Genomic DNA, 26,568 nt, shown 5'->3' on the forward strand with positions numbered 1-26,568 from the left:
AGTTTTTTCCAATATTGGCGTAGCCCGACTCCCTTTGCTCAGCATTAACTTAAATATTCTTTAAATTCCTGATAACCAAGAAATACTTCCAGTGTCGAGATATGAGGCAATCATGTTAAGTATGCTGGGACAAAAATCTATTAAAGTTCAATGTGTCCAAGTTCAGGGGAATTTTTTTTTAATCGAAGGTCGAAGGATTTGTTTGAATTCCAGTGCATCCTTGCATTAAAAAATGAGAGGATGTTTCCTAACAAAAATTAAACCCAAGATCCTGAGATATTGCTACATACAGCTACCTGTCTGAGTGGGGTTGGCAGGGGATTAGAGAGTTCGGAGTGTGGAGTTCAGAGTGAGGATGCTGTCCCCAGCCATGTATAAGGGTACATCAATATGGGGTTGACTGATCTGGACACTCGTTACCTCCCCTTGTGACACTCACACACAGGTGTTTTACACAGTCGGTTATTGACTTTCCTATCTTACAAGTGTATGTACCTGGTAAGGCTGTACCAAGCTCTACAGGTGTCCGCTGGTATCCCCCGAGTCCTGGTGAGTAACTGTCATGTCACCTTGCTAAAGTCTCTGTGGTATTCGGTAGCATTATCTCACCATAGTTCAGCATTCTGTAAAATCATTGAATTTTCATACTATTGATTACCATGATAATGATGTATCTTTTATCTATAACTACATGTTCATTGTAGAAGGGGGAGGGGGAAAGGAGGGAGGGGGCAGATTTCACATAAAAATCCTGTAGTAATAGATAAGAATTTGACATTTTTATTGCGTGTGATTGTGAGAAAGTTTGCTAATCTTAACATTTATCTGTTGTGACCTGTTTGTACAGTCTTAAATCAGCCATCAGGACACCAGGTAGTGATGATTGATTAATGTCAGTATATGTATATTTTGTAAATTTGAAATTGAAATCAAAACATTTTTTAAAAAAAAGTACAAATAGATCAAAATAATTTTTTTTTAATTTTTAAACTTTCCGTATGAATTCTTGAATTAATGAACATTTTGTAATTTCTGAACTTTTGAATTCTTGCAAGGATAAATGAATATTTTGTAATTTTTGAACTTTTGAATTCTTGGATTAATGAAAATTTTGTAATTTTCAAACTTTAATTGAGAATGAATTCTTGGATTAATGGAATGTATAATTTAACATCCAGGTAGTATTCACAGACATCTTATTGTCTCGCATTGACTTTATATATGTTCAGTTCACAGATGAAGTGTTTATATAACTTCTAAAGGGGCACGTGGCCAAGTGGTTAAGGTGTCCTGACACTTTATCACTAGCCCTCCACCTCTGGGTCGCAAATTTGAAACCCACATGCCTGCTACTGACTGTAGATGAGTGTTTTTTGTCCGGGTACTCCCGCTTTCCTCCACCTCCAAAACATCCCTAAATGACCTTGGCTGTTAAAAGGATGTTAAACAAAACAAACCTAATACAAATGGATAAATTCTAACCATAGGTATTTAGGAGAAAATTGTAAAGGAAGTGCGACAAAAGTGTTAAGGAAGTGTGACAAAAGTGTTAAGGAAGTGTGACAAAAGTGTTAAGGAAGTGTGACAAAAGTGTTAAGGATGTGTGACAAAAGTGTGATGGAAGTGTGAAGGATGTGTGACAAAAGTGTGAAGGAAGTGTGACAAAAGTGTTAAGGAAGTGTGACAAAAGTGTGTTAGAATTGTGACGAAAGTTTAAATTTAAGGAAGTGTGACGAAAGTGTGATGGAACTGTGAAAAAGTGTGTCCGAAGTGTGATGAAAGTGTTTAGGAAAAATGTGATGGAATTAAGTGTGACAAAAGTGTTGAGGAAGTGCGACAAAAGTGTTAAGGAAGTGTGACAAAAGTGTTGAGGAAGTGTGACAAAAGTGTTGAGGAAGTGTGACAAAAGTGTTAAGGAAGTGTGACAAAAGTGTGTTAGAATTGTGACGAAAGTTTAAATTTAAGGAAGTGTGACGAAAGTGTGATGGAACTGTGAAAAAATTGTGTCCGAAGTGTGATGAAAGTGTTTAGGAAAAATGTGATGGAATTAAGTGTGACAAAAGTGTTGAGGAAGTGCGACAAAAGTGTTAAGGAAGTGTGACAAAAGTGTTGAGGAAGTGTGACAAAAGTGTTGAGGAAGTGCGACAAAAGTGTTAAGGAAGTGTGACAAAAGTGTTGAGGAAGTGTGACAAAAGTGTTGAGGAAGTGTGACAAAAGTGTTAAGGAAGTGTGACAAAAGTGTTGAGGAAGTGTGACAAAAGTGTTGAGGAAGTGCGACAAAAGTGTTAAGGAAGTGTGACAAAAGTGTTGAGGAAGTGTGACAAAAGTGTTGAGGAAGTGCAACAAAAGTGTTAAGGAAGTGTGACAAAAGTGTTGAGGAAGTGTGACAAAAGTGTTGAGGAAGTGTGACAAAAGTGTTAAGGAAGTGTGACAAAAGTGTGTTAGAATTGTGACGAAAGTTTAAATTTAAGGAAGTGTGACGAAAGTGTGATGGAACTGTGAAAAAAGTGTGTCCGAAGTGTGATGAAAGTGTTTAGGAAAAATGTGATGGAATTAAGTGTGACAAAAGTGTTGAGGAAGTGCGACAAAAGTGTTAAGGAAGTGTGACAAAAGTGTTGAGGAAGTGCAACAAAAGTGTTAAGGAAGTGTGACAAAAGTGTTGAGGAAGTGTGACAAAAGTGTTGAGGAAGTGTGACAAAAGTGTTAAGGAAGTGTGACAAAAGTGTGTTAGAATTGTGACGAAAGTTTAAATTTAAGGAAGTGTGACGAAAGTGTGATGGAACTGTGAAAAAAGTGTGTCCGAAGTGTGATGAAAGTGTTTAGGAAAAATGTGATGGAATTAAGTGTGACAAAAGTGTTGAGGAAGTGTGACAAAAGTGTTGAGGAAGTGTGACAAAAGTGTTGAGGAAGTGTGACAAAAGTGTTGAGGAAGTGTGACAAAGTGTTGAGGAAGTGTGACAGAAGTGTGACAAAAGTGTTGAGGAAGTGTGACAAAAGTGTTGAGGAAGTGTGACAAAAGTTTAAATTTAAGGAAGTGTGATGAAAGTGTGAAAAAAAGTGTGTCAGAAGTGTGACGAAAGTGTTTAGGAAGTGTGATGAAATATTGTGTTGGAAGTGTGACGTAGTGTGATGGAACTGTGAAGAAAGTGCGATGTGTGAAGAAAGTGTTAAGGAAGTGTGACGAAAGTGTTTGGGAAGTGTGCCAGACAGTTATAGATACTGAAGGATGTGAACTTTATTGTACAACATCTACAAAACAAGTGATACCAGCGTATATCCATCACTCTTGTTGGTCAGGATGGAAACACGGGAGGGGTCTTACTGTGGGAGGAAATCAGAATACCTGGAGACAACTCATGTGGCTGGGCAGTTGACCTCACACCTTTTCAAGTCTGATCAGTGATACTGGTGAATATAATGATATGTGAAAATGATGAACTATATTGGAGACAAGGTGTTATTTTGTTGGTAGTCTGGGTCAAGTATTGAGATGTAAATAAAAGAGATACATCAATGTAGCTACATTTTAGCGATGATTTTGGGGCAGATAATGAAGGACGAGGTAGGAACATAAAACGAGATTCATTGTGGACCAATAGAGGTGATGTTATCCTGCATAATATTCTACAAATAGAAAAATCGGTGTTGATGAAATAATGGAATTAGATAACTTAGCCACCTTAGGAATAACAGTACATGGATTCTGTGAAATGGAGAATCAAGTTTTGAATACCTTCATCTATTTCTTTACTCCTCCAAATTAAAGAGTTATGTTATATACAGAAAAAAAATATCATAATATGCAAAGTAAATAAGATATTTAAAGCAGACATAGCGAATATCTTTGCCTAGATATGTAAATGACTCCAAGCTAGTGAACAGTTGAGGCAAACAAAAACGATTGCTGAGCTTTTTAATGATAGCCCTGAAGCAGGATGACAATGGATAACAGCTGTATTGTGTTGAGTCAATAAGTTATTGAGTTGAGTCAATAAGGTATTCAGTTGGGTCAATAAGGTATTCAGTTGGTCAATAAGGTATTGAGTTGAGTCAATAAGGTATTCAGTTGAGTCAATAAGGTATTGAGTTGAGTCAATAAGGTATTGAGTTGAGTCAATAAGGTATTGAGTTGAGTCAATAAGGTATTCAGTTGGGTCAATAAGGTATTCAGTTGGTCAATAAGGTATTCAGTTGGGTCAATAAGGTATTCAGTTGAGTCAATAAGGTATTGAGTTGAGTCAATAAGGTATTCAGTTGAGTCAATAAGGTATTCAGTTGGGTCAATAAGTTATTGAGTTGAGTCAATAAGGTATTCAATTGGGTCAATAAGGTATTCAGTTGGGTCAATAAGGTATTCAGTTGGGTCAATAAGTTATTGTGTTGAGTCAATAAGTTATTGTGTTGAGTCAATAAGTTATTGTGTTGAGTCAATAAGTTATTGTGTTGAGTCAATAAGTTATTGAGTTGAGTCAATAAGTTATTGTGTTGAGTCAATAAGTTATTGTGTTGAGTCAATAAGTTATTGAGTTGAGTCAATAAGTTATTGAGTTGAGTCAATAAGTTATTGTGTTGAGTCAATAAGTTATTGAGCTGAGTCAATAAGTTATTGAGTTGAGTCAATAAGTTATTGTGTTGAGTCAATAAGTTATTGAGTTGAGTCAATAAGGTATTGAGTTGAGTCAATAAGGTATTCAGTTGGGTACAGTTGGGTCAATAAGGTATTCAGTTGGGTCAATAAGGTATTCAGTTGGGTTAATAAGGTATTCAGTTGGGTTGAGTTAATAAGGTCTTGAGGTGAGTTAATACGGTCTTTAGTTAAGGTAAGTCAATAAGGCATCAAGTTGAGTCAATAGGGTATTGGTCGAGTCAATAAGGTCTTCAGTTAAGGTGAGTCAATAAGGTATCGAGTTGAGTCAATAGGGTATTGGTTGAGTCAATCAATAAGGTACTGAGGGGTGGGGGTGGGGTGGGGGGGGGGGGGGACAAGGTTTGTGTTTCTTTGAAAGCAGAGAAAGGGAATGGTCTGTGCTGTTGTGGTTGTGTCCATAGGCAAGACACTTTGCCCTTATTGCTCTGGATGGCATGTTATGGGCCTCTCATATGTTGTTCAGTGAGGTAGTCACCAACTACTACAAAGAGACCCCACCTCAATATGACTCACAGGGCCATTAAACCTGCAATAACAACAATACAGACAATATAAGGATATTAGATCTACTTAAAAATGACAGCCGATGCTCTCTCTGTGAAAATCAGACAATCTAGGATAAAGGAAAACATTTATCCTCTCCCAGGGCGAGAGTGATATTGTTTAGAGGGACTGTATAGTATAGTTACAATCTGTTGTTACCTGCCAACTTGATCCAGTACATTCTCACACTGATTACCTGTAGACGAGGAAGAAGACCTGCCTGTGTAGAGTACATGTGGAGACCTAATCAAAATGGATTTTTTAATTAACTTGTGAAAAAATATGATTAAAAGAGAATTTCTAGAGTAGTTAAATGACTGTATGGCTAAAGTGCGACTACCATCTTGCTCACTTAGCCTGAGGATATGGAGCTATAGATACAATCTTTAATTGAAGACAACACCTACACAGGTTTTAATCTGATGCTACATTCATTGGTGGTACAGATTGCTTGGACTAAATGACCGTACTGATCAAAGAAAATAAAACTCTGATTATATTGGTCGGGTGGCACAGTGGTAACACACTTGCCTTTCACTTAGGTGACCGGGGTTTGATTCCCCGATCGGACGTGAAACGGTATAGGGTCACCTGCCCTGACCACGTGGGTTTTCCCCAGGTACTCGGGTTTCCTCCCACAGCAAGACCCCTCCTGTGTTTCCATCCCTGGCCAACAATTAAATGTGATTAATTTAAGTTATTACTTTTTTCGCAATTGTTGTAAAATAAAAAAACCTTTAAATTTTGAATACCAGAAAGAGGTGTGATTTAAGTTGAGTGTTTATAAATAATGCCTACAGTAATCAAAGGTCAAATCCAAGATCAAAAGGTCAGATCAAAGGGTCAAAGGGTCAAATCAAGGTCAAACCAAAGGTCAAAAGGTCAAATCAAAGGTCAGATCAAAGGGTCAAATCAAGGTCAAACCAAAGGTCAAATAATCAAAACCTGCATGATCTGTGTGGTCGATTGAACTAGGTCTATTGAACTAATAATCAATAAGCACAGAAGTTGTTTGGTAATTTCAGGGACTAGAAAACTTCCAGAACCCCAGGAGGACAAAAAACCGTGAACATGCAGTGCCTTAATGACAATTAGGACCACCAGGTGTGTAATAGCAAAACCTTGTAATTTACCTTTACACACCTGGAAGATCACAATAGATACAGGTGTTAATGACATCGCATAGCCCAGACAATATCCTGAGGCTCTGACTTTTGTTTTAATATACCAGAGTACATAGAAAATGAACAGTAATTAATCAAACCTTGATCTTTCAAAGAGAGTCTGTCTTTTTTGATTAGTTATAGGTATGTAGTGTTGAAAGAGTGTTGCCATTAAATATATCGCTTTTGACTGCAGCATCAATCGTTCTTCTCTACTGATGAATCTTTAGGACTAGCTTGTCCCGTCCATGGTTTCTACAATGATAATAATTGATTTAAGGATTGAATCTTGATTTGGTCGATTTCATGGGGTCATGAATTGAGTTGCTCTTGAGACAAATTCAACATGAACTGCTTTGCAGTTCATTAAAGTCTCAAGATTCAATCCTTATATTTCAATTGTTTTCTTTTCGAATAAAAAGTCGGTCTAGATATTAATGTCTCGAAGCTTAATTGTGCAAGTCCAAATGCGGAAAAGCCCAAGGAGTTCCGGAATGTGCATGTCTAGTCGGTCAAGTAAAATAGTCCGCAGTTTGAGGATTGAAAATAGCATTATTTTGTCAAAATAGAAGTATCAAGCATATCTTGGTCTTTCATAGAATACAAGAATTTGATAATTTTAATAATTATTCCATGTTTATAACAACTATGTAGAAAAAGTAAATCGTTTCCACGGAAGGATTTTAACCATGTATTCATACGCACTGATCAGTGTTAATCTGGTCAAATTCATGAGCAAATGAAACAGATTAAGTTTGGTAGTTTCATTGAGTCCAACTTGAGTAGAAATTGAAATATAATAATTTGGAGTTTTATATTTTGCTATATATTACAGCAACAGAGCCGTCTCAAAGCGACTCACAAATTATTATCCGTGGTTATTAGCTCCTTAGCAACCATGCAGCCAATGTCCTTCTGAACTCTGTGGGGAAAATACAGTCGGAGCTGCCATTTCGGCACTTTTTTTTTTTTTTTTTTTTTTTTTAAACGTCCTATTAACAGCCAGGGTCATTTAATGACGTGCCAGGTTTTGGCGGTGGAGGAAAGCCAGAGTACCCAGAGAAAAACCACCAACCTACGGTCATTACCTGGCAACTGGCTCACGTAGGTTTCGAACTCGCAACCCAGAGGTGGAGGGCTAGTGTTAAACTGTCGGGACACCTTAACCACTCAGCCAATTCAGCCCCCCATTTCGGCACTAACAGCATACACATGACACTTCTTGCTCTGCACTACCACACCCATGTACAGCTGAGTTGTCTGGAACACAACAGAGTAAAGTATTTTGTTCAAGGATACGTGAGACATAGCACCAATGCAGGGACTCAAACCAGAGATCCTTCGGCCGCGAACCCAGAGTCCAACTCGATTTGCACTCTTCTCCTTCTAGAATATAACTTCCAGTCACTCGATTTGTAACTCTTTCGCTTCTGGAAGATCTTCTACCTCTTCTGTCTCAAAGCGGGAAGATTTATCTTTCAAGATGGCGGCGACCATGTTTAAGTGTGCGACATGCGGAGTCATGAGTTTCACTAGAGAAGGATTTATGGCACATACATGCACAGGTTTGTGTTACAGTGTTTGAGAAAACTTAAAAACTTGTTTGTTTTGGGTTATGTTCTTCCGGTTTACCCTGATTTACATATAACGGAATGCGATCTCTTGAGAAGACTTCTCTTCCGAGAAGTGTGCAAATCAAGTTGGCCTCGGACTGAAGCCCCTCTTCCTACCACTAGACCACCATGTCTCCAAATGAAACAGTTAAGCACAACCTGACATTGACTTTTGATATTGTCATGGATGTTGTAGAGTAGATTCCAATGTTTGTGGCTGGATTTATCTGCTTTGGACAACACAGTAACTTACTGAAATTCTTCTGTAGGGATCCGAATAATTTTGATGTTGATGTATATATTTTAAGCTGACCTCATTATACCTGGAACAAATTCTCCACCTTGAGGATTTGTTTACCCAGGCTGCATAATATGGTCATGTAGAAATTGATAACAGCTAGCTTTCTCAGAATACCTGCTACATCAGTGAACATATTCAGCGATTCCTGATCTGTACACATCACTGTGTCTTTCACACTTGTCTTTCACCTTGGTGACCAGGGTTTGATTCCCTGATCGGACGTGAAAAGGTATGGACTCACCTTCCCGACCTCATGGATTTTTTCTGTTTACTCTGGTTTCCTCCCACAGTAAGACCCCTCACGCGCTTCCCTCCGGGCCAACAAGATTGATTAATATAAGTTGATATAATTTGTTTTGCAATTATTGAAAAATAAATAAAGATAATCAGTTCGTATGGGAATCCATGCAGTTCTCAATGTTTACCTTGACATACATTGGTCTCCTGAGAGGTAAGGTTACACTTTGCGATCTTCTTTTTTTTAAGTTCCAAATCGATGCTTTGGGGTTCACTGAATCAATAAATTGGTCCAATTTATAATCCATCAGGATTCAATACGTCCTTATGTTGGTGAGTGAACTTGGTGAAAACGTCGTGTCGTCAATGATGATAAAAACGGTAATTGTGATTGATGTCATGTTTCGTGGTGTTTGATTGGTTCGTCGGAGTGATATCGGGAACGATTCGTATGATCGGCAATAAAAACCTGACCTTTGGGGTTTTATTTCAGAGTCTGTGTGACACACATTTATGTTTTACAAGCCAGGAAAACATCTACATGGAAATTAAGCAAATCCAATTATTTTATTATTGGAGTAGGGATAGATATAGGTTACAGTAAATAATACAGTTCTGTACCTAGATATTTTATATCTACCAGGCATAATTGCCAAAAGTTGTGCTTTTTGTGCTTGTGATTTTCTTAAAACTGAATAATTTTTCTACTTTTCAGTCATATGCATTATTCAGATAGAAGTAGCAATTTGTCGCCTTCTTCAGTTGACACAAACAGAGGGTAATTTGTCATTACCAGAAATAGACACAAATATTTTCAATAAAATGAGGCTAAATTACCATTGTTACATTGTACTAAACATCCATAATCAAAACAAATGTACCGTATTTGACCTAATAATGGCGCCTGGCCTAATAAGGGCGCCCTACCTTTTTTCAAGGAAATAAATCTTTGACTGAGTGTCAAAATGGTGTTCAAAAGTAATAATTCATGTGAAATGTTTTGCTACTTTATGGTACGTACGATACTTAACTTATTATAATGTGTCATAATATTCTTACAGAATTTACTGTGTTGCACTTAACCATATTGCTTTATATAACATGTTTCGTGTATTGTCATGTTTTTTTCTGTGGGCTGCAAGCAGTCTGACATTATACAAAATTGAAGTTAAAATTTTGATATTTGCCAGAACTGATAGATACAGTTGAACTGCAACTTAAATGGCCCCTGGTACAGACATGTTTACTAGCAAAGACTTTTTTGTAAAAAAATGTTAAAATATAATGATTAAAATTTTGATATTTGCCAGGACTGATAGATACAGTTTAACTGCACTTTAAATGGCCTCTGGAACAGTCATTTTTACTAACAAAGACTTTTTTGTAAAAAATGTTTAAATATAATAATTAAAATTCTGATATTTGGCATGACTGATCGATGCTGTTGAGCTGCACTTTAAATGGCCTCTGGCGCAGACATGCTTACTACTAACAAAGACTTTTTTTGTAAAAAAGTTAAAATATAATAATTAAAATTCTGATATTTTCCAGGGCTGATGCAGTTCAGCTGCACTTTAAATGGCCTCTGGAACAGTCAGTTTTACCGATGAAAGGCCTGTTGTTAAAATTTAAAAGATAATGATTGAAATTCTGATGTTTGCTAGGACAGATAGATGTAATTTGAGCTGCACTTTAAATTGCCTCTGGTACAGAGATGTATACAAACAAAAGACTCTGTTGTTCAGCAGAAATGTTTTCTATTGATCAGTTCTATTTATGACCTTTGGAATCAAGGATGAGATGGGATTTTGTAAAACTAAAGAGGATGTTTTTGAAATTTTTCTCAAGACATTTAGAAAAAAAGAAGAAAAGAAAAACGAGAAAAAAAAAAAAAAAAAAATCAAGAATGAAATCTCAATTTTTAAAATTTGAAGATATCCACATTTTTTTTTTTTTTATTTCAAACATATAAGACCACAGAAACACAATCACAGCAGTGCAGGGTAGTATTATGTATTATGTCACATGTGTGAATTATCTGTCATATAAATCAATATTTGTATTTACCAACCAATGAACTTTGGTTATGGTGGAGAGGGTTATGGTGGAGAGGGGTATTATAATACTAGAATCAGGCAGTCTATCAGTCCTCCTTAAAGGAGCATTCCTTCGTGTAGACATCAGAAACATGCCCTGTTTCTATTGATGAATTTATTATCTATGTTCGAACGATGATTATACGAGTGTTTGTGCCTATACCTGTAATGAAATTAACGCCAAATTGTAGTCAGCAAAAAGGTATATCGTATACAAATATTGTACGTCTTTGCGGTAACTAATGATACCTCGGGTCGAATTAAGAATTTACAGGACTTAATACTTTGAAGAACTTTGGTTTATCTTGAGAGTAAAACTGCCTTATTAATGTAAATTTGTTCTGGAGCATTATTGGGCATAGGAGACCCAATGTATGAACTGAGGGCGTGGCTCCCCTGGGGCTGGAGGGTGGAGGCCCAATAGGGGAAATAAATGTAAATCCTTTAAATCACTATACTTAAGTCCTGAATGACTGAATGGGTTTTGTTGAGAGGTCTGGACCATTATTAGACAAAGGAGGTCCAATTTAGCATGAATGAAGAGTGTGTCTACCCTAGCTTGGGCTGGAGAGTGAGTGTAACATAATTAAAGTGAGACTAGCTTTTGCCATGCTTATGTAATTACTGAAATATCCAGGTGAGTGATGCAGGCCCTTTAGGCCTCTTGTATCTTTACCCTTTCATCCCGCACATATGAAAAGCAATTTAAAATATTTCTTGGAGAAATTGTTTCATCAAAATTCTCAAATGTCACTTGTGGATGACAAATATATGACATCTTTCGTAAGGTAAGCGATTTACTGACGTCAAAGAGAAAATGATTTATGATGCATTAACTATAAAAAATGGTTAAAAGCAAGTCATTTTTCAACATTTCAACCTTGACATCCAATATATATATGACTAGACAGCATTTACTAACAAGCATCGGCAGAATACATTTCCTGATTTTAAAATTGAAGATTAACTTTAAAAGCTTTCAAATTTGAATTAATGCAAATAGCAATTCCGGTTGGATTTCATGAAGAAAAAAAAATAAAACTGTGAAGCTCTAATTCTGGTTGTATGTTACGGACTAACTGACTTGTGGCGTGCAGGAAGTGCTCACACTCCGTCAACCTGCGTGTGTGAATAAAGGTGACAGTGCATCACATGACTTCCGCATGGCTTTTTAACGAGAGAAAATTTCCGATTATTGCAGCATTTAGATCAACATTACTTGTCAAAACGAGAGGTTTTCCTGAATTTTTAATTCTCAGTGGGATATAAATATGGAGAGGAGCTCAGTGTAATGATTTTAGACATTGTACATTATATCATAAAATATTTCTTGATTATTAAAAAAAAGGGCAAGCGAGCTTATGCGACGATCCAACATTCTTCATTCGTCTGTCGTCTGTCCGGTCAGCTGTGTCAACTTTTAAACAACTCATTCTTCATAGTGAATAAGCTTAGAAACTAACATTAGTAGCATGCTGGGATGAAGAGCTACCAAGTTTGTCAACCGGATGACATTGACCTACATTCAAGGTCACAGGTAGGGGTCAAATAGGTTAAGATCTTCAAAGGACTTTTTCTCAATAAGCAAGATGCCTGGGGACCTGATATTGGACCGGTAGCATGCTTGGGTAAAGGTCTAACAAGTTTGTTCAAAGGAATGACCTTGCCTTAATTATATTCAAGGTTATATGGGTCAAATATGCTAAAATCTTTAAATGATGACTTATTAATATATTCTTATATACACTTCAAAATCTCAATAATACTATATTTGAATATTGTCATAATCAGATAGCTGAGTAAAATTTCATTAGAAGCAATTTTAAGTAAGCGATACAGGTCCATTGGACCTCTTGTGCATTTCTGCCATCAAGAGCTTCTTAAAGAGGCTGATATTTTTTGTTTGTTACCGAGATACATGCCATCATCAAATGTAATACCATTTGTAACTACATACAGTCCAAATTAATGTGACATATTGTTTGTCATAAACTTAATATAAAAAATGATAATATATTTTGAGAAAATGTAGTGTATTGTTGAAAATAAAAAAATAAAAAATTGTAAAAGACAACCTAAAAATGTTGGAAGACTTGTTGTGTACATCTTTTGATAAAAATAAAAAGTTTTTGTCCATTGTATAAAAAACTACACTTTGATTAAAAAAAATCTCTAATAGATCAGAGACTCTCTGTTAATATAAAACCGTTTCCACAAATGAATTATATATTGCCTGTAATTCTTAAACTGTTTACTCAAAGTAGATCGTACATCAAGAGGTCTGTGGTGGGCTAGTGATAAAGTGTCGGGACACCTTAACCACTTGCCCACCACAGACCTCTTGATGTACGATCTACTTTGAGTAGAGAGGTCTGTGGTGGGCAAGTGGTTAAGGTGTCCCGACACTTTATCACTAGCCCTCCACCTCTATGTCACAAGTTCGTAACCCATGTGTGGCAGTTGCCTGGTACTGATGGTAGATCGGCGGTTTTTTCTCTGGGTACTCCAGCTTTCCTCCATCTCCAGAACCTGGTACGTTCTTAAATGACCCTGGCTGTTAATAGGACGTTAAATAAAATAAACCAAACCACAAACCAAATCACACATTACCTATGAATCTAAAACTTCATGTTTACACAAATAAATTATATATTGACTGTAATTGGATTTATATTTTGTCAAAAAAGAACATTTAATTAATTAATTTAAATGCCAGTAATCAATATGCCAAATTATAACAGAAAGATATTAAGGCAATAGATGGGGGGGGAGTCTGTAATATACACTTATTAGAACAGAATATTTTCTGTAAATTCTAAAGCTGTTAACACAAATGAATTATATATTGGTACTTCTCACTGTAAAATTGTTTACACAAATTAGATCAGATCTTTATCACTAATAAGATAAATTAAATTATATACAGTATGCAGAATTCTAAAACTATTTACACAAATTGAATTATATATTATACTGATTACTCTAAAATTATTTACACAAATTAGATTATTATATTTTATAAATCAGATCATATATCATATACCTGTAACTTATAGGGAACAAAGAGGCCTATACTATTGTGAGATTAAAACAAAGGAATCATTGTGTTATTTAAGTAGATACGGTAATAGAACGCATTTTGGAGACTTCTGGTCGCTTATTAGAGAGTTATTGTTATCACAGGAATGAATTCATTCGCTGGTCGCGTAAACAGAGGGTCGCTTAATAGAGTTGAAATGTATAGCAAAAATGCTCGGGAGGAAATTGAAATGGTTGCTTAGAACAGAGAGTCGCTTGATAGAGATGGTCGTTTGGACAGATTCGACTGTACAAGGCAAGCACTGATCTTCGTTTGGGAACTGAATTCCCTTTGAGAGCAATAAGAATGTTTTTTGAGATTTCGCTTGGAATTAAAAAGTCTGAGTGTATCTAAATTCAGTTGGCCTCAAGGTCACATGCCTGTTTTCGAAATCCTGTAGTCCTGACTGGAATAAATACCTGATATTCCGTGAGCCAGTGTACCATGGTATTCAATTATGGAGCCAACAACCAAGCATTTGAACTCAGTCGTTTTGTGGTTTAATTTATATTTTACAGTGTCCTGTCTCCTTAAGTTACAGACCAACTACTCATTCTTCTGTCTGGTTTAAGGGCAAAGCGTTCATGGGAATGCAAATTTTACTCTTTTTTTTGTCGGTATTGCTGAAACACAACTTCAAATTGAAAGTAGAAGTTTTCTGGCAGGAGGTTTAAGGGCCAGGCGTTTGTGGGAATGCAAATTTAGTCTTTGTTTTTGGTCAGTTCCGCTGCAATACAACTTCAAATTAAAAAAATGTAGGGTTTCCCAAAGCCGGTTTAGGGTCAGGCATTTTTGGGAACTCCAATTTTGCCTTCTTTTTGTCAGCTCTGCTGAAACACAACTTCAGATTGAAAAATATATGGTTCTGGCAGGAGGTATAAGCTATATATACTAAGGGCCAGGCATTTGTTGGAATGAAAATGTAGTCTCCTTTTAGACAGGTTTGCTGAAACAACTTCAAATTGAAAAAATGGAGGGTTCTGGCAGATGGTTTAAGGGACAGGTGTTTTTGGGAAAGGAAATCTAGTTTTATATTTGTCGGCTCTGATGACACATAACATCAAATTGAAATATGTAAGGTAAGGTCAACAATTAGAAGAATGAGAGAGATATGCTGTATAGAAGCTTTTGTTCCTTGGTAGAATTATTGTTTTTTTTTATGAATAAATCAGTCTGTTCGTTTTATGCGAATCATGTTGACATACTTTCAAGGTCACAGGGTATGTGTTAAAATTTTTAAGCAACTTCGGCTCATTATATATAACCAAGTTTGTTTGTTTGCTGAGTTTATGGCCTCCTGAACAGCCATGGTCATTTGAGGCGAGGTTTCCTTGTAGTAGTTGGTGACTACTTCACGTAGCAACATACAGAAGACCAAAAAGTTTACCGTCCAGAGCAATAAGGGTAAAGTGTCTTGTGGAAGGACAAAATCGATCAGGACAGCACTGTCCAGCCCGTTTCTCAGCTTCCCGAGAAACACAAACTGACACGGATAGGGAGCATCAAACCATGCACCTCGAATCTTCACCTGAAATGGGGCCGCGGTGGCCAAGTGGTTAAGGTGTCCTGACACTTTATCATTAGCCCTCCACCCCTGGGCCGCGGTGGCCAAGTGGTTAAGGTATCCCAACACTTTATCACTAGCCCTCCACCTCTGGGTTGCGAGTTCGAAACCTACGTGGGGCAGTTGCCAGGTACTGACTGTAGGCCGGTGGTTTTTCTCTGGTTACTCCGGCTTTCCTCCATCTCCAAAACCTGGCACATCCTTAAATGACCCTGGCTGTTAATAGGACATTAAACAAAACCAAACCAAACCAATCACCTGAAATGATGTGGCCGACACTCTAACTGACTGAGCTATCACAGCCATTTATGTAACCTTGAGGTCCAGAGACATGATATTGGGCTAATAGTATGTTTGGATCAGTTAATAGCTGTACAGTTTTTTCAAACATTGCAAACAGCCTGATTAGAGTATAAGTTCGGTGATGAATTATTTTTCAATGAGAAAAATTCTTGTTAAGAAAGTTTTCTCATTAATCAAAAGTGAAGGCCCAGGCTCAAGATATTCGACCAATAATAGCATGCAATAATAGAGACTCATATTGTGGAAACTAATTATTTTTACTTACTTTCTTTGTAACAAAGGTCAATTGTTTTTAAATTCCTTATTTTAAATTATTTTCTCAAAAAGGAAGCTGAGACGAAGGTCTATCAAATGTGTTCAAATGAATGACCTTGATTCTGGTGGTCATTAGTTGCATTTGCTAAAATCTAAAATCTATTTGTTGTTGAATCAAAGGGATATGACATTTGACTTGCACCAGTCGACTGTGGAAAGGTAGTATATGTGTATAAACTTGGGGTGGAAGTAATATCTACTTGACCTGCTTCAGAATAGGTGAGCGATACAGGCCCATTGGGCCTCTTGTTAGGATGAAGGAGTTTGGTCTTCAACATCAGTGGGGTGAAGGGACTCAATTTCTTATTAAACCAAGGGTCTCACCCTGTTGGGTTAGAAGAGGCACAGACAATATTGGTAACACTTTTAAAATCCTTTTTTTTTGTCCAGCTAAAGGGATCAAATTTGCTCTTCATCATCCTCAGGTGAAAAACGACAAAGAATAATTAAAACTCAAAATCAATTATACAAGGGTAAGAAATAAACAAAATTATAGATTTACACGGAGATTCCTGAAAAAGTACAAGGAGAATAGGACCAGGTGTTCAGGAAGAGTAAGCACCCTCTACTTCCTCAACACCTGCCATACAGATAATATCTTGGTTAATTTTGTACAAACAATCATGAAGTCTTTGATATTGTGTTTGACTCTCCTCATGTACCAGGGTATTAACGCGAAAATAAGTCCCACACGAAATATAAGGGATATACAGTATTACAGTTTTGTGGCAGTTTTCACCTGAATTTGCTTTGAATCCTCAATCACCTTTGAATAATGCAGGAAACACAATATCATGTAAAAGGACAGCTATTGACTCCTTATGCATGGTACGTAGAGGCGGGTCCAAAAATGTGAAATACCTTCATTGAAAATGTTTTGACATGATTGCTGAAAACATAATGTGTCAGGGTGTCAGCTAGTGGATACAGGCCATCTGGGCCTTTTATTGATCAACAGAAAATGACAGATGTAATCTATAAAAAAAAAAAAATTCACTTTGATGTTTTTTTTTCTAAAAACAATACTTTGACCGCAAATCCAAATGGTCTGGAAGATTCTTTATGTTGCCAATCATTTTAAGGAAATGAACCATTTCCTATATGGATAGTAACAGAAATCAGAAATCTACAGTTTGGAAATCTCTTGAAACCTGAGTCACGTAAGTTTGGTTTATTTGAACCATCCAAAAGAGGCTGTATCATTGTGAAGCCCGTTGATAGTATGGTACATGTCTGTATTTCAGAGATGAGAGATTTCCATGGTCTGTAAGCTGGCCATCTGACTGCATGTAATATCTGTTGGGGGAAACATGATTTATCGTCCTTACAGCTAGTAATATGTCAGAAAATCAAAAAAACAAAATACTCATGAATAAAAGTTAAAAGGGAAGCTGTCTGCCTGTGGGATCTGTGTGGAGATCTATATTGTGTTATAGAGCATCATAACATTGATGTCTGTATCAGCAGGAACCGACGTCTGGGTCGACAGGAACTGAAGTCTGTGTCGAGAGTGAGTGTTTGTGTGTAGATGCGGCTGCTGAACTTGTCAACTTGTCCTGGTAACAAAAAGTCAGTATGCATCTGTTTACACTGTTTGTCTGATGGGTTAATTGCTCTGTAAACAGGGGACGCGGTGGCCGAGTGGTTAAGGTGTCCCGACACTTTATCACTAGCCCTCCACTCGAAACCCGCGTGGGACAGTTGCCATGTACTGACCATAGGTCAGTGGTTTTTCTCTGGGTACTTCGGCTTTCCTCCACCTCCAAAACCTGGCACATCATTAAATGACCCTGGCTGTTAATAGGAGGTCAAACTAAATAAACCAAACTAAAAACAACCAGGGTCATTTTGAAATAGTAGCTGGTAGCTCCAATCCAGTTCTTCACCTGAGGTTCCATCGGTCCAATGTTTGACTATAATCAAACTGTTTCTAGTTCCTGTTAAGTCACCTTATAAGAAGCTCCTAGCTAACAAGATGATTCTATCTCCTATCTATGTTGGGAAGTCCTGTATATTACAGGTCCAGACCAGGACAAGTACAGGCAGCCATCTTCTGTTTTGAAAGTTGAAATTTGCTAGCAATATTTCTCATCCATTACTAAAGAAATATTCCTGAAATTTCATGTGTGTATTCCCAATTGTAACTGACATTTCACATGTGTAATTCCCAATGGTAACTGACATCTCACATGTGTATTACCAATGCTAACTGATGTTTCACATGTGTACTACCCACGGATACTATTGATGGATATTACATTTGGGGACTGATCTGAAACCAAGATGGCCAACAGATTGATAAAAAAAAAAAGACAAAGTACCAGAACATCTCTTGTTTATACAACATGTCAGTAGTACATAAACTATCAGAAGCATATTTCAAAACAGAAAAGGTGAAAAAGGAAAAAGGAATTTTGGGCACCATGATGATTCTGGCATCTTTCGTTTAAGAAAAGATGTGTTAGAATCTTACGTGTTTGTGATGACCCCTATTATGTTATTTTTTGTATTTCATTTATATATTGCTTTACTAACCAAACTGGTTGTCATGGTGATGTTCAGTGAATGTTATTGGCCTGGTTGCCATGGTTACCTCTCCATGAATCATCAGTCATGTCAGTCCTGATTGAGATTAAATGGTGCTGACCATCTCTTGTCCACAAACATTAAGTAATGGTGACAGATGCTCTCAATAGGTCACACCAGGGGGGGAAGGTGATGGCGTCTCACAATATTGTAAAATACTTGTCTTCAGAATTTGTCCGGTCAGACTGATTTGGGCCATATGATTACCTGCTCAGGTCATGAAAATGCTAGAATCACGGGATGTTATCTATTTGGTCAAAAAGGAAGATAAGTCAGTTTGTGGAAGTTTTTAAGATATAGTGAAGATTGTTTATTTATGGTTTATTTTTGTTTAACGTCCTTTTAACAGCCAGGGTCATTTAAGAATGTGCGAGGTTTTGGAGGTGGAGGAAAGCCAGAGTACCTGGAGAAAAATGAAAAATTGACAGCACACTGGTAATAAAACAACAATTTGAATATGAAAGATGTAGGATTATTAAGGAACACATTTATGCTGAATGCAACAACAGATAATTGATAAATTATTAATATTGATGGGCAATTCCTCCATTCTGATTGGCTATTGATATAGGGAACAGTTCCATATTTCTGATTGGCTATCAATTAAAAGAACAGTTGGTAAATCTGATTGGCTATTGATATAGGGAACAGGTCTTAAATTCTGATTGGCTATCAAACATGGAAACAGGTCTTCAATTTTGATTGGCTTTTATAAAATTGGGAACAAGTCTTTAATTCTGATTAGCTTTCAAAAAAAGGGATCAGGTCTTCATTTCTGATTGGCTATCAAAACAGAGAAAAAGTTTTCATTTCTGATTGGCTATCAAAAAAAGGGACAGGTGTTCAATTTTGATTGGTCATTAAAATAGGGAACAAGTCATCAATTTTGATCGGCTATTGAAATAGGGAAACGGTCTTCAATTCTGATTGGCTATCAAAAAAAAAAGGAACAGGTCTTCAATTTTAAACATTTTGAGTTTGAAGAGACTTGACTTCACAGTTTTCCCGGTTTCCTATATTTAGTAATGGAGTATGAGTGTCAGGTTTGATAGATAGTATAAGGGTTCAGAAGTACATTGGCAGGCTTGATAGAACATCACCACCATATTACAGAACAAAATCATACAGCAACCATTAATTATTGATACAGCTGACAAATTAAGTCCGGATGGGTATATTAATTTCCCCGATTTAAACATAAATTGATAATGCATAGTGTACACAGTCTGTTACTGCGGGATGCTTTCTGTTGCTATGACACTCAAACCTGTCCCAGAAGACCAATATGGCCGTTCCTGCATTGACTTGACACTTTAGCCAATGGTATTTTATGGACTTGAGTTATTCCCCTTGGGAGTGATATATATAACTTATTGGTGGTTGTCACAAACTTACGATACCAATATTTCCGCAAGCTACGGATCCGATACGAATGGATCATATCAAATGTACCAATACATGCAAAAACTGCAGTGCTATGTTGATGTTTCTTAGGACAATACAATGAAGTTATTGTTATAAACACAATGGTGTTGTCTCAATTACTTTGTCTCTATATTAAAGGGATAGGATTCAAGATATATCCTCACGAAAACATCGTCTGGTTTAATTGATACATAATGTATAAATATTATGTGTAATGTAAACTATATGATAGTTTATCTTCACTTGAATATTACGCAAGAACTGCAATTTATGTATGTTGAAAATTGATACATTATTGATGCATTAATATTAAAGTGGGCAGAAGACAATTATCAATATCTCTTTAAACACGAATATGAGTGTGAAAACAAAAAATGTAAGATATTTTCTTAATTCATTTATTTAACTTGAGAGTCATTTCCTGGAAAACTAGACATATATATTTTTCGCATGAATATAGTCAACCATATGACTTTTACTAAATATGTTGTATCTCAGAATTATAGTCAGTAACTTATTTGCTAGAGAGGCAAAATTTCAAAATTTGTTCATAAACACTAAATTCAATGTCACAGTGATTAAAATTACATTTTTTTCATGGGATGAGAGTATATTGTTTACCCCCAGGGTACTCCAGTTGCCCTTGTCAGAAAGAGAGTAAGCTCAGTGTTGCTGGAAAAAGAATTCTGAAGAAATAGTTTGGACATGAACGAAATCATAATTAAAAAAAAAAACATTAATTGTGGATGCACATCAGTGATGTAAATAAACTTTACATTGAATTCAGAATTAGTCTTCTAACATAATTCTCTTCACAAGGAAAAATAGGCAATACAGGTCCATTGGGCCTCTTTTTAGTTGAAGACTTTGGTGATTAGCCTGAACTGACTTGTAGATAGATTTAAGGAGAGTTTAGCGTTGGAGATTTGTGTTCAGGTATCAGAGTTCAGACTGATGCATTTTAAAATCAAAAAATCAATTTCATCTTTTATTTTGTATCCCCGTAAAAATATATACATAATTGCAACACAGAACTGTACTCTGATAAATTTCAAAGTAATAGCCTCCGATTCCTTTAGGAGCAATCATGGAGGAATCCTATTTCCAAAAGACAATACATGCATCATTCAAATTTCGGCTTCATGCTTTTTATCAACAACATAAGGCGTATGAGTTTTATGCGTTTTGTATATTTTGGCTGTAATGCAGAATTTTTTTTTTTTGAAAAACACAACCAGGCATCTGTCTGTGTCCAATGGAAATATTACATTAACAATTTCTCTAGATTTGTCGCATGGATGCTCTCAAAACTCATGTTATAAATAATTCCTAGGTTACAATTGTTTTGCACTATTTGAGAGAGACATCAATAAATCTGAATTCTATATCTAGTTATGTAATATTGACAAAAGGATTGTTCAACTGGAAATAAACGATATGCTGGATTTGTGTATGACCAATTCTAAACCTCCTTGTTTTTAACTCACTGGCCCGCAATGCTGTTTTGTATTGTCCATTGAATGACAATCTGCCGGGCATCAAAATTGCTTTTAAACATCTTCTCAATAACCTACTGGCCCAGAGAGAGTGGATGTGTAGCATGCTGGGATGAAGAGCAGCCAACTTTGTTCAGATGAATGACCTTGACCTAGTTTTAAGGTCAAAGAGATTAAATATGTTAAAATCTGTAAACATTCAATTTTTTCTTAATAACCAACATACTGAGAATCATTATTTGTTAAAATAAATGACCTTGATCTACTTTGAAGGCCACAGTAGTTAAATATAGTAATTTATTACATTTTTACCAGTGAAATATCAAAAATTATTCATTCTATAAAATTGATATTTTTCACTAGTGAAAAATATCACTTTTGCTGATTTGACCAATCAAATTAATGATTAGAAAATACCAAAATAATTGACCAATCAGAAAGCCCGACATATATGTCAGCAACTAGACAGGGGAAACTACTTTTTTTGTTAACAAATTATCGCTGTAGTCCTAGTAAGCATACGGGGTAGGGTTTTCGTTGATAAAAAATGTAATAAACAGAATATCTAACAGTGTCTTCAGTAAAACCAAATATATTTCACTCGTGTGGCTAATATTTTGATATTTTTCACTCGTGCTGCGCACTCGTGAAAAATATCAAAATATTAGCCCCACTCGTGAAATATATTTGGTATTACTGAAGACACTATTAGATATCCTCTATATTTTTTCGATAGATTATGACATACAATAAAACATGTTTATGATGAATCCTGCAGAACCAGCGGAAATATTTTGTTATATCTTAACTTTTTTAATATATATATAAAATGTATTATAATGAATTCTACAGGGCAAGAGGAAATATTTTGTAATATCTAAAATTTGTCATACATGCAGTTTTGAATGGAGCGGAATTCAGGACTTTTTATATGGTTTTGAAATGTATGTGGTTTAGCCAAATTCCGGACTTTGTAGCTATTTTTTTAAGTAATCTAGATAGGGAGTAGATACTTCCTATATACGAGAATAAAGAGTAGTATTGTCTTAATACTTGAAAAATAAAAATATACACTTCTACTGAAATTGGAATGACATAGGACTACAGGTGAAAAAAGACGGTAATTCCCCGGATGGGGTTCCCCAGTGTCCACTGTAAATGTCAGGGTTACTGTATTTTGAGTAAAGGTGTGCTCTTATATGCTATTTTACCTATACAAAAAATCATTTCTCAGGTAGTGAAAACTTCAATCTTAAATTTGAACTTCAAATGAGCAAATGATGGGATGGAGTCTGTAGTAACATATAATAATGAAATAATTAGTTGTGTGAGTCCTTAAAAGAGTATTTAATTGGAACCTTTAATGAAATAATTAGTTGTGTGAGTCCTTAAAAGAGTATTTAATTGGAACCCTTAATGAAATAATTAGTTGTGTGAGTCCTTAAAAGAGTATTTAATTGGAACCTTTAATGAAATAATTAGTTGTGTGAGTCCTTAAAAGAGTATTTAATTGGAACTCACATCAAAGAACCCATAATCATGTTTTAGCATTTTGTTTTATTATTGATTCTAACAACTGTTAAAATGTTGGAAACGGACGTAATCGGCTACATGAAAATGGCATTGCTTATATATATTGATGGTTGATTCTTCCGTAAGTCAGGAAGTGATGGTGTCGGCCATAAAACCGGTAATGCGTTATCTTTCACATAGCTGTTGCCGGTTGCATCTGTCTCAAATTCTCAAGCCATTAACTTGTGTGCTGAACACCGTAATCTATGGCCGAGGGCAGTTTTAAGCTCTAACGAGTGAGACCCGCCCTGTCACAGGTCTTTTATGTGCTTTATCATCTCGAGGGATGCGGTGCAGGCGATTAGGCCGATAACCAGTATTATTGTGTATGAATGATGGCTGGACCTTTTTACGCAGATACTCAGCAGAACAAATGCGAAGCCACATCAAAGTGCCATCTGAGCTGCACATTTTTTTCTGAATATAATGACTTGTTGTGTATTTTTGTAAAGTTCCCTAGTGACATTGTTTGGGATATTGACATCTTTTGTAGATTATGGCTGCTAAAGTACAATTCAGGGTTAATAGATATGTACAGTCAAACCTGTCTGTGAAAATTGCCTATAGGGAGGCCGAAAAACGGTCACTATAGACAGGTTGCCTTTATAGACAGGTCAAAATTTTTCGCACCAACCAGTTTACGTGAAACTCCCATAAATAACTTGTTATTGAACAGGGCATTGTTGTAGAATTTGCCTCATTATAGCTTCCCCTTTGGATGGAGTTTGTGGCACTCGGAGCCCCTTTTTGTAGGGTTGGGGGCTGGGGACAAGATCCATATTGGGTGAGGTGGTGTAGGGGCCGCGTTTGGAGGTGGGGGTGGAGTGTGGTTGCAGGATGCAGGCCCCCATATTGGGGTGGAGTAGGGACGCCTTGCCTGTTAGGGTGGAGAAAACATTGGGAATAGAGAATACATGTTCATTGTCTCAAAACATTTATAAGCTGTATTTTTGCAAGGGTAAAGAAAGACAGAAATGGTGAGCCAGAAACATACAGCTTAAATTTTAAGACACTGGCCATGTATTCTATTTATCCTGCAACAGTCATCAAAAATAAGCATTTTAAAGTGAAACTGTATCAACAATGTTCCAAGTATATCCCCCTTTTAAAAGTTGTTTCACTTAATTGGAAGTAGGTCAGTGGATTTGACTCATCAATCATTAAGATTCTAAAATACAACTATTTTCCTTCACTGCCAAATACAGGAAAAATATACTTATGTTGTATGTGGAATTTGTCACAATTAGTAGAGAGGTAGGCTGGCAGGTCAAGGGTCACTGCTAATTTATCTGTGTTAGTATTGGTGACCATTGATAATGTACGTCGCCACATGTATATGTTATATTTTTATTTTTGGAGTTATTTCCCTTTTTATCATGAAAATGAAAACCTGATTTATTTAAAAACAATTACAAAACAAGACATATCAACTTACATCAAACACTCTTGTTAGCCCGAACAGACTTAGCTATGAGGAAACTAGATTATCCAATGAAAATCCACACCAGATTATCCAATGAAAATCCACGACCCCTTACCACGGTTACTTAAATGAAAGGCAAGTTCATAACCACTATGCCACCCATTTTGTTATAAAGTAGGGAGGAGGTATTTGAATTTGGATCAGGAAAATTAGAAATAAAGAAACCAAATTTCATAGAAAATCAATTACCATAATTAAGTTAACCAGAGTGAACTGAAGGATGTAATTGGATCTCAAAATGGGCATAATATTTGCACTATTACTTTAAATGAGATTATTTTATTTTGATTTTTTTTTCAAATATCTTAATGACTTAAAAGTTACAGGGTTTCGTAACCCCAATTTAACAATAGACATTTTGATGTTATAATGATAATCCTGTGGTTGATGGTTTTTATCGGACCCTGTTGAAAACAGTATTGCCCTGGAGTCAGTTGAGAACGTATCGGCAGGAAAACATAAATAATGTCTGGGTAAGTCCCTATGGGGTAGTTATTGACCTAGATCTGTCATCTGATGGTTGCCATGGTTACTGCCACCAGATTGTCATGTTCACACCTTGACAATGTGTGTTACTAGATATTTTTTACCTTTTCAAAAATTTAACCTCAGAGTTCGAAAATATATCTTAACCTGTAATGTTAATTATTGTTATTACCCAACAAGCTGCTAATTAAATTGAAGATCCAAATAGCGTAATTTTATAAAACATATAAAATCCATAGTTCTAGCTATAAGATATTATCAAGTCTTTGAACGGTTAATTATACTGAAAAATCATGATATCAGATCAATTCTGGACTCTGACTTTTACCCTGAAGGGGTACAACAATTTTTTGTTTGAATCACTAGCCTCTGTAATAAGCTATCAGTGAATTGAAGTCTTGTCGGTATAATTATTAATGGATGGTTGGGTGGCACAGTGGAAACATACTTGCCTTTCACCTAGGTGGCCGGGGTTCGATTCCCCGATCAGACGTGAAAAGGTTTGGGGTCACCTGCTCGACCATGTGGGTTAATTAATTTACCCGGATTCTCTGGTTTCCTCCCACAGTAAGACCCCTTGAGTTCCTCAATCCAGGCCAACAAGCGCGATTAATATAAGTTCATATAACTTTTTTGCATTTACATGTATTGTAAAATAAACAAAGGTTACTATACATGGTTTATTAGCTCAACTGCTGAAAGGGTAATTAAGTGAGGTTTTGTCATAGTGCAGCATTCATCCAGCATCAACTTTCCCCTTTCTTTAAACAACTTGTTCTCAATAATTAAGAGGCCCATACATCTGATACTGGGCCTGCATGGACAATGCAGAGCTGAGGAGCTACTAAGTTTCTTCAAATGAATGACCTTGATGACATTCAAGGTCGTAGGTTCAAATGTGCTAAGATCTTAGAAACAACTTCTTTACAATAACCAAGGGGCCCAAAGACCTGATCTCTTGGACCTTAGGCATGCTGGGATAAAGGGCTACTAAGTTTGTTCAAATGAATGATATTGACTGACTTGCAAGGTCATAGGGGTCAAGTGTACTAAATCTTCAAATAAATTTTTTGTCATCTTCTCAATCATCAAGAGGCCTGGACTACATGCTCACATGAGTTTACGTAGGGTGCTACATATGTAGCTACCCAAACCCCTTAGTTCACCTGAGGGACCAAACACAATGGTAGATTCAAGCATATGATAATTATATTCAATATGATCAAAAGCTCAGAAGATGATGGAAACACACAAATTTCAAAATGTTGCGCTCAAACTCAGTAATGAAAAGAAGCCTATCACAGAGTATTTACAGGAACTTGTCACTCTCTACCAGCCGTCACGATCCCTACAATTGGAAACAGAATCCTTGTTATGCGTTCCAAGCTCTCGTACTATGACTTATGGTAATCGGTGCTTTTGAAAGGTAGCGGCCACTTTGTGGAACAGCTTACCATCAGTTACCAGTAAGTCAAAAACCCTGGTCAAATTAATTCAAGAAGGAGGTTAAAACTCACCTGTATATGTGTGCTCTTTAGAGTCTTACATAGACATCCTGTAAATTATAATCTAATTGCTTAAACTGATATATGTTATACATTGTATATGTTCTGTGAATTGTGTAAAATTTCAAATAAAATGTATTGTTGTTTTATGTA

Source organism: Pecten maximus, chromosome 5, assembly GCF_902652985.1.
Source record: "Pecten maximus chromosome 5, xPecMax1.1, whole genome shotgun sequence".
NCBI lineage: Eukaryota > Metazoa > Mollusca > Bivalvia > Pectinida > Pectinidae > Pecten > Pecten maximus.